At 45.9% G+C, this 13,658-nt stretch overlaps 1 pseudogene; it reads left to right on the top strand.

Annotated features, from left to right (window-relative positions):
- LOC133888190 (ABC transporter G family member 41-like) overlaps positions 1-13,658 on the top strand; it is a 45,561-nt pseudogene that overhangs the window by 8,892 nt on the left and 23,011 nt on the right.

The following is a 13,658-nucleotide window of genomic DNA, read 5'->3' as shown; positions in this document are numbered from 1 at the left end:
GGTAGAGAAAATGGGGATGTCCGGCAATGTCTCTATTAAAGACGGCAAGACACCCACCACTTCATTCTCTCCGTCATCGTGTTATTCTGGCGAGGGCGGTCGAAGGGAGTAGCCAAGGCGGCAACCCCGACGATGGCAGTTGGGAGCCAATACCTCACCCAAACCGTCATCGTAGAGCAGCAACCCCGGCGATGGCGGTGGGGAGTCAATGCCTCTCCCAAATCGTCGTCATCGAAGATGTCGATAATTTCGAGCTGTAACACCGGCGAGTTCAGCCAGGAGTTGGGGCACCGCTGACCTTAACCTCTCATTGGGTAGGAAAGTTAGGGAAGTCTCTCCTTTCTCTTTGTTGGGTAGCTCTTTTAGGACTTTTTGTAATAATCTATCCCTTAGCTTATCTGTAAAAGAGCTCAAAAAATCTTGTTAAAGGAAAGATTCCTATTTCTATTAGAATACATGTGTATGACTGTGAACCTTCTTTTGAATACAAGGAAGTTTTAACAAGTGTTTGGCACTTCTTTCGGATAGTTTTTTGGTTTGCGGAATTTCTTATTGGGATGTTGGTCATGACGACCTTAGGTTCGACTTCAAGCGGGAAACGTCTGAGTTTTCAAGCACTCGGGGACTTGATAAGGTTCTCTGCAGTCCCTAAAAGAAAATTTCTTCCCTTCTCATTAGGAAAAAGATATGCGCGATAAGTTTTGTACTCCTAGTATACATGAAGCCCCTGACTGGCTATTAGGGAAGGATTCTCGGATGGGCAGTCCAAAAAGCCAAGTGTGCACGTGGGTATAAGTTCCCGAATTGCAGCTTATCTCAGTTTTTTGAAGGTATTTGTTCAAGGATAGGTGAAAAGATGTATACTAATAATATGATAACAAATATTACAAAATATATTCTAAGTACTTACACATAGAACTTGTGAAGCTGGTCGATATTCCAATAATTTTTAAGGACATGTCCATCATCCATAGCTAACCTATACGACCCTGGTCGGTTACATTCGACCACCCTATAAGGACCTTTCTACTTCAGAGATAGCTTGTTGTTGTTCTTCTGGCTCTGTACGAGTTGCAGAATCAGATCTCCGGGTTCAAAGGATCTTTTGCAGATGTTCTAGTCGTGGTAGTGTCGGAGAGCTTGCTGGTACCACGTTGATCTTATCAACACTTGTGTCTTTTTTTCCTTGAGAACATAAGGTTATCCTATCTTCTCAGGATTTCATCCTTGTCAACTTACAGTTCGACTCGAGGAGATTTGATTTTTAATTCACAATGCAACATTGCTTCGGCCCCGTAGACTAGGAAGAAAGGCGTTTCACCCGTCGCTCTGCTGGATGTCGTTCGAAGTGCCAGAGTACGTTAGGCCAGAAGCCCAAGCTTTAGCGTAAGCGGATAAGCGGTTGAAGACGCGGGTTTTGATTCCTTGAAGTATTAGGCCGTTCACCCACTCGACATGTCCATTGCTTTGTGGATGTGCCACAAACGCAAAGCAGATTGTAGTGCTGAGTTCTTTGCAATAATCGATGAACGCCACGCTGGAAAACTGAATGTTGTTGTCGGTGATGATTCTACTCGAGACGTCGAATCTTGTCATGACGCTTTTCATGATAAACTTCTTGGTGACCGCTGACGTAATTTTTACAACTGGTTCAGCTTTAATCCACTTGGTGAAAGTATCAATTGTGACAAATAGGAACTTGAAGCCCCCGGGCGCTACCGAGAAGAGCCCTAGAATATCCAGTCCCTAAGTCGTAAATGGCCACAACAAGGGGATCGTCTGTAGGGCTTGAGCGGGTTGATGTACTCTTCTGCTGTGAAATTGATAGCTCGTGCACTTTCTTACTAACTCGCTCGCATCGTGGAGAGCCGTAATCCAATAGAAACCTTGTCTAAATGCCTTTCCGACCAGGGTTCAGAAGGAAGCGTGAGCTCCGCACACCCCTCGATGGATTTCTTCGAGTAGTTCTCTACCCTGCTTCTGAGAGATGCATTTCATGAGTACTCCGTGAGCGCCTTTTTGATAAAGAACGTCATCCACCAAGCTATGCATCTTGGATCGACGGAAAATTTGCTCGGTTAGTGCAATCATCCTCAGGCACAACTCGATCTTGAAGGTACTTGCGAATTGCGATCATCCAGGAAACTTCGCTTTCGAGTTGAGCCATGAGTTCCCCCGTGATTCCTTTTGGGGCGTCAATTCCTAGCGAGCCCCCGAGCTGGTTATAGGTCTCGTAGACCACCACTCCTTCGGCTATGTCATCTGGTGATTTCATTTACGGCTTTGAGATTCTCTATGAAAATCCCGGATTGTCTTGAAGACCGTGAAGATGTTGTGCGGGCAAGACTATCGATGAGGCAGTTGTCCTTCCTTAGGATATACTTGACCTCAAATCCGACGAATTTCTTTTCCAGCTTCCTCACCTCTGTGAGGTAGTCCATTCGGTCACGACCTTCCTTGGGATATACTTGACCTTGATCTGGTTTTGTCCATTCGGCCATGAAGTCTACGAGTGCTTGCGACTTGATTGCTGTTCGAGGCACGAAACGGACATCGAATTTTCTGAGTTCAACTGATCACTTTGCGATTCTTCCGATCGCATCTCTGTTGTGTAGGATCCCGTCCAGTGGGAATATTGATGGTATGGTGATCTTGTGAGCCTGGAAGTAATGTCGTAACTTACAAGAGGCTATCAATACCACATATAACAGCTTCTGCACTTGCGGATAGCATTCTTTAGGACTGTGGAGCACTTCACTGATGTAGTACACTGGTCGTTAGCTTTTCTCTCGTTTATCTTATGCTTCTCTTTCCACTACCAATACCCCACTTACAATACGTGGTCTGGCCACGATGTATACGAGCAAATATTTTGAATTCTTTTTAGCCAGGACAGTTCAAAGGCACAACTTTCCTAGCTATCAAACCGCGAACGAAAGAAATCTTCCTTAGGATTGGGAGCGACTAGCACAGGGGGGGATAAAGATACCTCTTCAAATTGTTTAATGCCTCATCTGCTTCTTTTGACCATTCAAACTTGTCATGATGTCTTAACAATTTGAAGAAGGGAAGTCCTCGATCTCCGAGTTAGGAAATAAACTAACTAAGGGCTGCCATGCATCCGGTTATTCTCTGAACTTCTCATACTGACTTAAGGGGTTACATCTCTTCAATAGCTTTGATCTTCTCGGGATTGACTTCTACTCCCCGATAAGACACTAGATATCCAAGTAATTTCCCCACATTCGCACTTCTCCGGGTTTACCATGACTCAATTCTTGCGCAGGTTGTTGAACGTTTCTTGTATGTCAGAGATGAGATCTTCCTTCTTTTTTATTTTGACAACGAGATCAATGACGTAGGCCTCTAGGTTCCAGCTGATCTGATCATGGAGTGTTATTTGCATTCCTTATTGGTATGTGGCACCAGCATTCTTCAGTCTGAATGGCATTTTAACATAACAATAGACCCCAAACAGAGTAATAAAGGAGGTGTTCTCTTCATCCTCTAGATGCATGCTAATATGGTGATAACTGGATCAAGAAGGCTTAGATAGTCGCAGCCAGAGGTGAAGTCAACTATCTAATCTATTCGTGGTAGAGGAAAAGAGTCCTTAGGGCTGGCTTTGTTGAGATCCATGAAGTCGACACACATTCGTCATTTGCCGTTTAACTTTTTGACCATAACAGGGTTTGCAAGCCACTCGGGGTGATCCACCTCTCGAATAAAACCTGCTTTGGTGAGCCTTTCGATTTCCTCTTTAATGGCTTCTTTATGATCGGTTGTGAACCGTCAGAGTTTCTGTTTGATTGGCTTTGCGTCGAGCCAGATAGCTAGTTTATGCTCAATCACCTGCTTGGGGATCCCGGGCATATCTGACGGTTGCCAGGCGAACATGTCAGTGTTTGCCCGAAGGAAGGTGATGAACGCGATTTCCTATTTGGGATCTAGGTTGGAGCCGATCCGAAAGGTCTTGGATGGCTCTGTTTGGTCCAAAGGAACTGCTTTGACTTTGCTGTGAGACTTCACAACAGCCTTAGGCCTCAAGTTTTCCATCTCCTTGTTGGGTTGATACTGTGTGGCCATGTTTAGACTCCATTTGTCACAGCGTAAACCTGCTTTCATGCAGCCCTGGATGGTGATGACTCCCTCAGGTCCCAAGATCTTCACGCACTGATAAGCATAATGTGTGGCGGCCATGAATTTGGCGAGAGTAGGTCTTCCTAAGATGGCATTGTATGCCGTCTCGAAATCGACCACGTCGAACATAATTTTCTCTGTTCGGTAGTTGTCATGCTTCCTGAAGGTAACATGTAGCGATATTTGGCCGATGGGAGTGACCAAAGATCCAGGTACTATACCGTGGAAGGCTTGAGTGACCGGCATGATAGCAGATCAAGAGATCTGCATTCCTTTGAGTGTGTTAGCGAAAAGGATGTTCAAGGAACTCTCTCCATCAATATGGACTTGGGTAACTTTGCAATTGTTTATCGTGGGCTCGACCACTATTGGGAAGCGGCATAGTTGTATAAAGTTGTCGGGGTAGTCTTCTTGACCGAAAGAGATTTCAGTGTCTGACCACTTAAAAACCTGACGACCCTTAGGGATGGCAGCTAAGACTTCTCGGGCCACCGTCTTGTACTGTTGTTTGGACTCGTAGGATGCAGAACCACTGAACATGTGGTTGATTGTCCTCTCGCCTAGCTGAAAAGACATTGGATCCGTGTTGTCCTCACTGCTGTCGGAGCTGGAATCCCTACTTTTGGCTGTGACCTGGGTCTTCTTTCCTTTGGCCACCTTTTTGACCTTCGTCTTGACCAACTTTTTCCAGAAGCAGCACTCATAGATGCTGTGGTTGTTGGTTTGGTGGAAGTCACACCAAGGCTTTTCGTCTCGTTCGTCGGAGCTTGGTGTAAAGCTTCTGTCCAAGGAGGGACCGGAGCGCTGGTCGGGACAGACGTTAGGCAGATCTGCAAAAACTTTGTCAGATTTAGCTTTCTTGCCCTTACCTCCCCGAGTGTTCTTCTTGCACTTGCTCTGGACCTTATCGCCATTGAGCCTGAGTTAAGGATGCTTAATGCCCTAAGTCTTCTCCTTGACGTAGAGGAACGCATCCTTTGCCCTAGCAGACTTATCGATGATCTGCATGAGCTCTTTAACAGTTTTAGGCTCCTTTCTAATTATGTCTTCAACACAACGCCGGCTCTTAACCCTTTGAGTGAACTCCTAAATGACATCGTAGTCACTAATCTTGTGGATGGTATTATGGGTATTGTTGAAGCGACGCACGAACTCGCGCAAGGTTTCGTTCCCCATATGCTCGCAATGGTGGAGATCGTTTTTCGTGCCAGGGTGAACGTACGTACCCTGGAAGTTAGCTCGGAACATGTCCTGGCTACCCCTTCAAGGGATGTAGGGAGCTAATTTGCCATTACTATCTCGTCCCCACCAGCCGCTTGGATGGTCGTGGTATATATCTGGAGAAACTTAATGGGATTTGTACTTTTATTGCATTTCTCGATCATCCCGGGGCGGAACCTTGCCAGCCAGCTTACGTTTCGTAGATTTGGAGAGAAGGCTAGGCATCCGTTGATGGCACCTTGCTTGGTTCCAGCATCCCCGAGAGTCATTCCCATGGCGATCAGGCATCAATACTGATTTGATCGATGTCGGAACGTTCCCTGATTAGATCGATGAGGGGTAGATGAAGCCTCTTCAGAGGCCCCTGGGTGTCTTCGCCGGTCGTTGATGAACTCATGCAATTCATTGATCGGATGGCCTCTGACTGGTGAGGTTCAGCGGTGGTTGTTTGCCCAATTGTCATCCTGGGAAGCTTTGTTCCGAGGGTTACACCTCTACGGGTCTGATGCACCTTGCGACAGGGGATTGCCTGGTATACCCCGATTAGTACTATTTTCGGCTAGGGCCAGATGAGAGTTATCGGCTTGGAGGATGATCTTCTTTGTTAAGTTGATCACCAAGTTCATCCAATCCTTATCGGCTGAGGTAGCCAGATCTATGGTCGACCCCCCCCCCCCCCGCAGTTGTGGATTTAAAGCGGTTAGCCCCCTATTGATGTTTGGGAGGCGGTAAGACCCGGGCTCCGTTAAGGACTGAGGGGGGTGTGCCTGCCTGGGGCTGACCATTGCTAGCACCTGGAGCTGCGGGATCTTGTTTATTCGCAGGATCATCATCATGATGACCCAGATCATCACCATTGTCTCCGATAGCGAAAACTTCTCGAAGGTAACCTATGTTGGAGGAGGTATCTAGATCCATCATGAACGCTTCATCAGATTGCTCCGGGTTGGTATCTTGACAATCCATGCTTTTAGAAACTACTGGGATTGATCTCGACTTGCTGTGAATAGGACATTCACAGTTGTCTTGGCAATTGAGTGGTTCAAACTCTATACAGTAATCTTTGGCACATTGATCCATAAATCGACTTACCTCATCCCTTGAATCGTCATCGGAAAGTTCATTGCTAAAATCCACCTGATCGATCACCGGTTCATCGGGAAGAGAGGTAAAGTTGTCGTAGAATCTCTGATCCGGAAAAATCGATTTTTGGCGAAGCTTTGGGTGATGTTGATGGCATCTCGTGTGTAGATTCTTCAATGCCTTTTTTCATGATCCCCACGGACGGCACCAGTTGTCGACGATTTGTGAACCGTTGATCTAACGAACTTGTTGAGAAATTAGGGGTTGCTTTGAGTAGATGAATCACAAGGGGAATACACAAGAGTTTTTAGACAGGTTCGAGCCTTCCTGAGGATAACAACCCTACGTCATGTTTATCTTGTATTGATCTGAGTCTGTTACAAAGGGGAGGGGCATGTAGCTAGCCTAGATGGATCTAAACATAGTCGTCGACTTCCTCCTTGACTTATGTTGGCTTATATTGCTTGTCTTGACATGTTTGGGCTTGTCCTCCGCAAGGCCCCTTGACTCCGTATATATATGGGGGTGTCGTATATCATCTGGACTCCTCGTTCTTATTCTTGGAGATAAACCTTCCTGGTTATAGGACGCCTTAGGAATCTACGAGTGGTTTCCTTTGTTCCAAGGATCCCTTCCCAGAGGTAAAGATATGCCCTGAGAATTATGAGAAACTCTAGAGTACTTGGATATAGTAACTATCCATTATTCATCTTCAGGGGTTTCAGGGGTATTTATACGCAGAGGCGTGGAATCGATTTCGGGATGGAATCTGCGGTCGGCGAGAAATCCGCAACGTCCTTCCATCCTTCTGCACTTCAATCCCTCGAGGGGATTCCTCTTCCTTCCCTTTTGTTTTTCGCAGTTTTCGAATATACCGAGGCCAGGTGGTCTCCCTCCTTTCCTTGGTGCGTGATTGTTGCGGCGGTCGGCTCGGTCACAAAGAAGAAAGGATGGGGGGAGGAAGAAGAAGGCTGACAAGTGGGGCAGTTCGGCAGAGAGAGAGAGAGAGAGAGAGAGAGAGGGGGGGGGACGAGTTGCGCGGCACGAGCGTGGGCCGGGGAGCGGTGTGGCCCAGCGGACGGGTCGGAGAGGGAGGGAAAGGCTGGGTCGGCAGCGAAGCGCGGGGAGGGAAGGAAAGAGCGGGCCAGGGGGGGGGGAAGGGAGGTGGGCCGAGAGAGAGAGATGGGGAGGGAGCCTGGGAAGTTTTTTTTATATCTTTTATCTTTTTATTTTCCATTTATGCAACAATTGCTTTTATTCCATTTCTTTTAGAAATTTTTAGGGATACTATTTTGGGGTGTTACAACTGCCAATGTTAGCTATCCCCTCCTCCACTCACACATGCACGTAGCACGGGCTGGAGAGGTGGGCGAAGAGGTTGGCCGGAGTGGCCGGCCAGGCAACGGGCGGGTGGATCAGTAGCGGGTGCAGATGGCATCACAGTGAGATCTAAGCAAGGCGGAGGAGATCCAAGCGAGACAGAGTAGATCCTGATGGCGACGGCGGTGGAGGCGGCGGCTGCCTGTTGCGCTCGGGCTAGAGTTGCAGAGTGCAAACCTCAACTACACAGGTTAGTCTCAATCAGTGGCGGATCCAGCCCATGTTAGAGTGGGGTGCTGGGCCTTTTGCTTTTAAGTTTTTTAGGCTGAGCCCGTGCTATGTGAGGGGTTTCTTAGAATTTTTTCTGGATTTTCTCCTTTATTCCTCTGAGCTTTGTGGGCTGGGCCCGTGCTGCAGCCCCCAACACGGGCCCTGGATCCGCCCCTGGTCTCAATAGTCAATACTTCTATTTACCTCTTTGGCCGCTGATTGTTACGCACGCCACAGCGCGAGATGTCGCCACAGCCACGCCACGGCGACGCCTCAGTAGTATGGTGGACGCTATACTTGCCGATGCCGTAGTCTCGACTGACGACCACGGATTTTTCGCCACGGCGCGAAGCCCATACAACTCTGAAGGAAGGAGAGACATTTCAAACTACGTCGTACACGCAGCTGGAGTTTGCTAAAAGAAATGTATAAAAGAGAAAAAAAACTCAAAATTTTGAGCGATTTTAATTGGTGTTTTGTTTTTGGTATTTTCCCCTTAAAAGAAAGAAAGCTAGAGTAAGGTGACCGTTGTCCTCTTCGTCTCTCCATACCCACAACGTCTTCACCGGCGCAGCGCGGCGCGTCACTGGCGGGCCTTGTCGCCGCCGACGCCATGAGCGACCAAGCCAGACGTGCGCGCCGGCCGCATTCCGTCCGCGTCGCGCTCCGTCAGCGTGGCTCGGGCGATGGCCGGGACCCCGCGTCCCAGGTAAGGTCCGGGCCTAGCCTACTGCGCCTGTGTATGTTGCTCCGTCCCAATGTGCACAGTTTCCGTCGTAATTCCCGGTGGCGCATCTGCAGCGTGTTCCCGCTTCTCCTTCGTCGCTAGGATTTTCATGTAAGCGCGGCAGATGTCTCTTGATAGGATCGCCTGTTAGGTGTTCGACGAAATGCTCGACAAGGATGACACGCCGTTGCTACCCCTTTGGCCCATTTCTGCTCTCAGCGCCCGCATTATCTTGAAAAAAAGTTATTATTGCAATGTCTCTTGTCCTTGTTTCTTTTTTCGTGCAACATAAGTTTCTTTCATTTTGGATCCCCAGGCTTGTAACTAATTTGATAGTTGGTTCCTTATTATTCATGTTCCAGTAAAGTGCAGCTCATTGCAATATTTCATCTGAAAGCTTGATTTCGAGCACTAGAGTGTAATACAAGCATTAGGACGGTTCTTTGGGTAGTTCTTGCTGGAGATAAAACAAAAGGTCGGCTAAGCATAGTCCAAAGTGCATGCATATGCATCATAGCTGCCGACACTGATGACTGGATTTTGCTGTTTCGTTATGCTTGTTCCTACTTTGTGCATATCAGTGCTCTTGTAAAAACATATATGATATTATATTTTCCAGTTTTCATTAACCAAAGGCTTATCAAGTTTTCAGTTTTCTTATTAATTGAATTATCAGGTGAGATGATTATAGGACCATCAAAGGCACTCTTCATGGATGAGATATCCACTGGGTTGGACAGCTCTACCACTTTCCAGGTTCTTTCCTGCCTCCAACAACTGGCTGAAATCTTACATCACACTGTATTGGTTTCACTTCTTCAACCAGCACCGGAGACGTATGAACTTTTTGATGATGTTATACTAATGGCTGAAGGAAAGATAGTATACCATGGTCCTAAAAGCTGTATTCTCAGCTTTTTTGAATCATGTGGGTTCAAGTGCCCAAGGAGAAAAGGAGCAGCAGATTTCCTCCAAGAGGTACTTGACAGTACACTAAGTTGGAATCTTTTTTTACTCAAGCAATCCTCAGTAAAAAGAATCATTTCTGTTTGACAAATAATAGAGGACTAAATTATATTTTTAAAAGTAGAATACTTCAAAAGACTTTTTTTCGTTTCTGTATAGTGGATTTCAATATATTGGCCAATGGTGTGCTGCAACTGTAATTTGAACAGTTACTAATTTAAATTTCAATGATTGCTACTCTGAAATTTTGTTCATAGTCCTGCAAAAATAAAGTTAGAAGGTTTGAATTTGGTCTAAGAATTAAGTAGCCTTTCTGGTTACTAACTTGATTCCTAATCACTGTTAGAAGTTACAATCATTTTACTCTTTGGGCTTATGTATAGGTCTTATCGAAAAAGGACCAAGAACAGTTTTGGAGTCCTGGAGATGAAAGGTACAATTTTGTTACAGTGGACCAATTTTGTGAGAGGTTCAGAGCTTGCCATGTGGGTCAAAGTCTTGCTATCGAGCTCTCCAATCCTTTTGCCAGAGCAAATGCAAGAGTACACAATAGTGCACTATCTTTCAACATCAATTCATTATCCAAGTGGGACCTTCTCAGGTTTTGTTTTGCACGAGAGCTTCTTCTCTTGAAGAGAAATGCATTCATCTACATATCAAAAACTATTCAGGTAAACAAATGGAAAAACCGTTTCACGTGAGCAAAATGCACTGATGAATTCATATTTTGAGCTTTGACCAATCAATTATGTTAACTTTGTATAGATTGACAAATGATTAGATGATTACATTGAGGCCTATGAGCACTATATATAGAGGTGGATGATGGAAACCCTAGACTAGGAGACGACTCTAATACCCTTGACTCTTATACCCTTTAACACCCCCTCAAATACAATGTGAATGCAATGATGCTGCATTTGAAGAGTTGACACTAAGCACTAGAAAATATCGTCGAAGCGTGCAACTCTTGAACAATGTCGATGTACGAAACGATCTCTTCCACAAGAGGGTACTGCCTTCACGACCCGTACTTCAGCAAATACCTCAAATATGAATCTTGCTTTGGAGACTTTGAACATGACGAGAATAGTGAGATGTGTCAAATCAAGCCAAAGGGAGAATAGAGAAATCACTACTTCAAGACGACAAGTAGTGAGACAAGATCTTGACGACGACGAAGGGGGCCATTGATCATGATGTGTAGCAAGACAGCTATGAAAGCACCAAGAAGGCAAGATCGCATCAATGACGACGACGACGGGATTAGCCAAATCGACGGGACTCAGCTAACCGCAAATCAAAAGAGGCAATTGGCTGACTGACAGAATTTGTGGACACGCATGGCTAAGACGAATTGGAAGAGTGCAACAGACTTGGATGGACTTAACAAAAACAAAGATTGACTAAGATGCTAGTATGCAGCTAGGATATGAATAGCAATATTGAAGACAACATCTAAGTAACAAGCAACAACCACTAGCAGCATATTTGGACGCAATGGAAAAACAACATGAGCATCAAATCACACAGGACAGCATAACCCACAGGCCGGCGATCCGCAACGGCGGACAAGAGTGCGGTTGACGACAACGTGAAGAGGAAGGGAACAGTGCTAACCTCTTGATGGTGGCGAAGGCTAGATCTCGACAATTGTGAATTTTGACGGTTGCGGTGACGAACTGGATGGCCGCTACAGCGGATGACAGACGGGCGTGCAGAAGGGGCGCGACGGGCGATAGTGGTAAGGGAGGGGGCGGATCTCACCAGATCTGCCCTGGAGCAAAGTTGCGTGACGTGTCGGCGCGGTCGTTGACGATGATCCGCGACAACGGACAATCGGAGCAGAGGGCCGTGATGTTCAGACGGCGGCACCACGACGGATGAATGGTAGCGGACAGGCGGTGCAAAGGTCCACGACGGCTCTGCTTCGTCCCGGCGGCGGCTGGATCCCATCGCGGAGGCGACAAGTAGGACCATGTTGACGGGCGATGAGAGCCCCATCTGGACTGAAACTCCGTGATGGGTGGCAGGAGGACATGCGACAAGCCCGATGTGGGCGGCGACAAATGATGATGAGCGGGCCACTCATACAACGATGGGCAGGCGGGCGTGCGGATCCAACGCAAAGGCACTGGATGGGCAGAGCAAATGGCGGGCGACGATGTGGGTGACGACGGGAGACCGCACGATGAAGGACGAGCCGACGACAGGCCGCGACTGCGGGATTCGCGACGACCGCGGCGGGACAGTTGCGACGAGACTGCTACGACGACGGAGACCCGCGAGCAGGAAGCCGCGGACGGCCGGGCGGTTGGATCGAAGACGGTGGACGACAGCAGACCCACGAGCTACCTCAAGACGTGGGCAGCGACGTGAAGATGAAGATGGATTTGGATCGTGGGTGGATTAGATGGAGACCTAACCCTAACCAGGCTTTGATGCCGTGTTAACTTTGTATAGATTGACAAATGATAGATGATTCATTGAGGCCCAATGGACACTATATATAGAGGTGGATGAGGGAAACTCTACACTAGGAGATGACTCTAATACCCTTGACTCTTATACCCTTAACAAATTACATCATGAAAACTTGCATTTCTATAATTTGGATCATCGTGGGAGCAAGTTTGTTTTATGGTTCCAATTTACTGTACTGATTCATATATACAAAACTCAGATTACCAGATCTAATGTACCACCTGGGTCCTTGAACTTGAGAACTGAACATTTATATCCCTGATCTTATATATAGGGGTCAAGGTAGGTCCACGCCTAACTTAATTGTGAATGAGAGGTGGCATGACATTTTGGCTTACTTTAAATCACTATTTGGTCATGCCTACGCAGTCATCATGCGAGTTTATTGGAGAATTGATGCCTTTGCATATGAATGGTGTTTCAAATGTCTTAGACAAATTTCACTTGCTATCCTTTGATCTTAGTTAGTAAGAACATACTCCAAATTTACCTTTAATGAGGGATAATTGCCATATCATCAACAATGGCTAACTTAAGATGGATTTGGATTGCACTACAAAAGTCTAGGAACCTAAATGTTCAGCTCTCAAGTTCAAGGATCCAAGCGATATGCACATGCACATTTGGGGACGTAAGTTGCACTATACACTTTTTCTTTGTATAATCAATTGAGTCATTGACAATGAATTAGCGCATGATGCCCATGGTTATATTTATATCCACATTCAAGTCCTATCCTTTGTATCGTAAATTTTCAATAACATGCATAATTATAATGTACAAGTGGCTGGATTTGCTGTGGTTTTAGTAGAATTATGATTTCAATGTTTTCTAACTGAGGTACACCGACCAGGAGCTGATTGGGCTTTTTCTAAATATCCCTTGTTGAAAACTAATTTATGTCTGTGCTGCAGGTTGACTAGTTGCTCTCCTTACTGGGACAGTATTCCTGCGCACACATCTGTTTAAAGATAGAGATCATGCTAACTATTACATGAGTTCACTGTTTTTTGCACTTATTTTTCTAATTGTTAATGGATTACCTGAGATGGCCATGACAATTAATAGACTTCCAGTCTTTTATAAACAAAGAGACTGCTGCTTCTATACTGCATGGGCTTATGCAATACCAGCTTTTGTCATGAAGATTCCAGTCTCATTAGTTGAATCCATAGCTTGGACATCCATAACTTACTACCTCATCGGTTATACTCCAGAAGCATCCAGGTAACTACAATTATTTTTAGGTCTTGACTTGTGGTGCTGAAAATTCAGAAATTAGATGTTGAGTACCAATTTTCTTCAGAAATAAGATGTTAGAGTAACTAATTTTCTTCTTAATGATTTCCTTTTAATCAATTTTCTTGTTAACAGTTTCCTTTTGGTTATTTACCTTTTTTTATACATTCCTTTTTAGTTTTGTCCCCCTTTTGGGCTTATGCTTTTT

The sequence above is a fragment of the Phragmites australis genome, chromosome 13, assembly GCF_958298935.1.
Source record: "Phragmites australis chromosome 13, lpPhrAust1.1, whole genome shotgun sequence".
Lineage (NCBI taxonomy): Eukaryota > Viridiplantae > Streptophyta > Magnoliopsida > Poales > Poaceae > Phragmites > Phragmites australis.
Note: the sequence above shows the minus strand (reverse complement) of the source record. Positions and strands in the feature narration are given on the sequence as shown.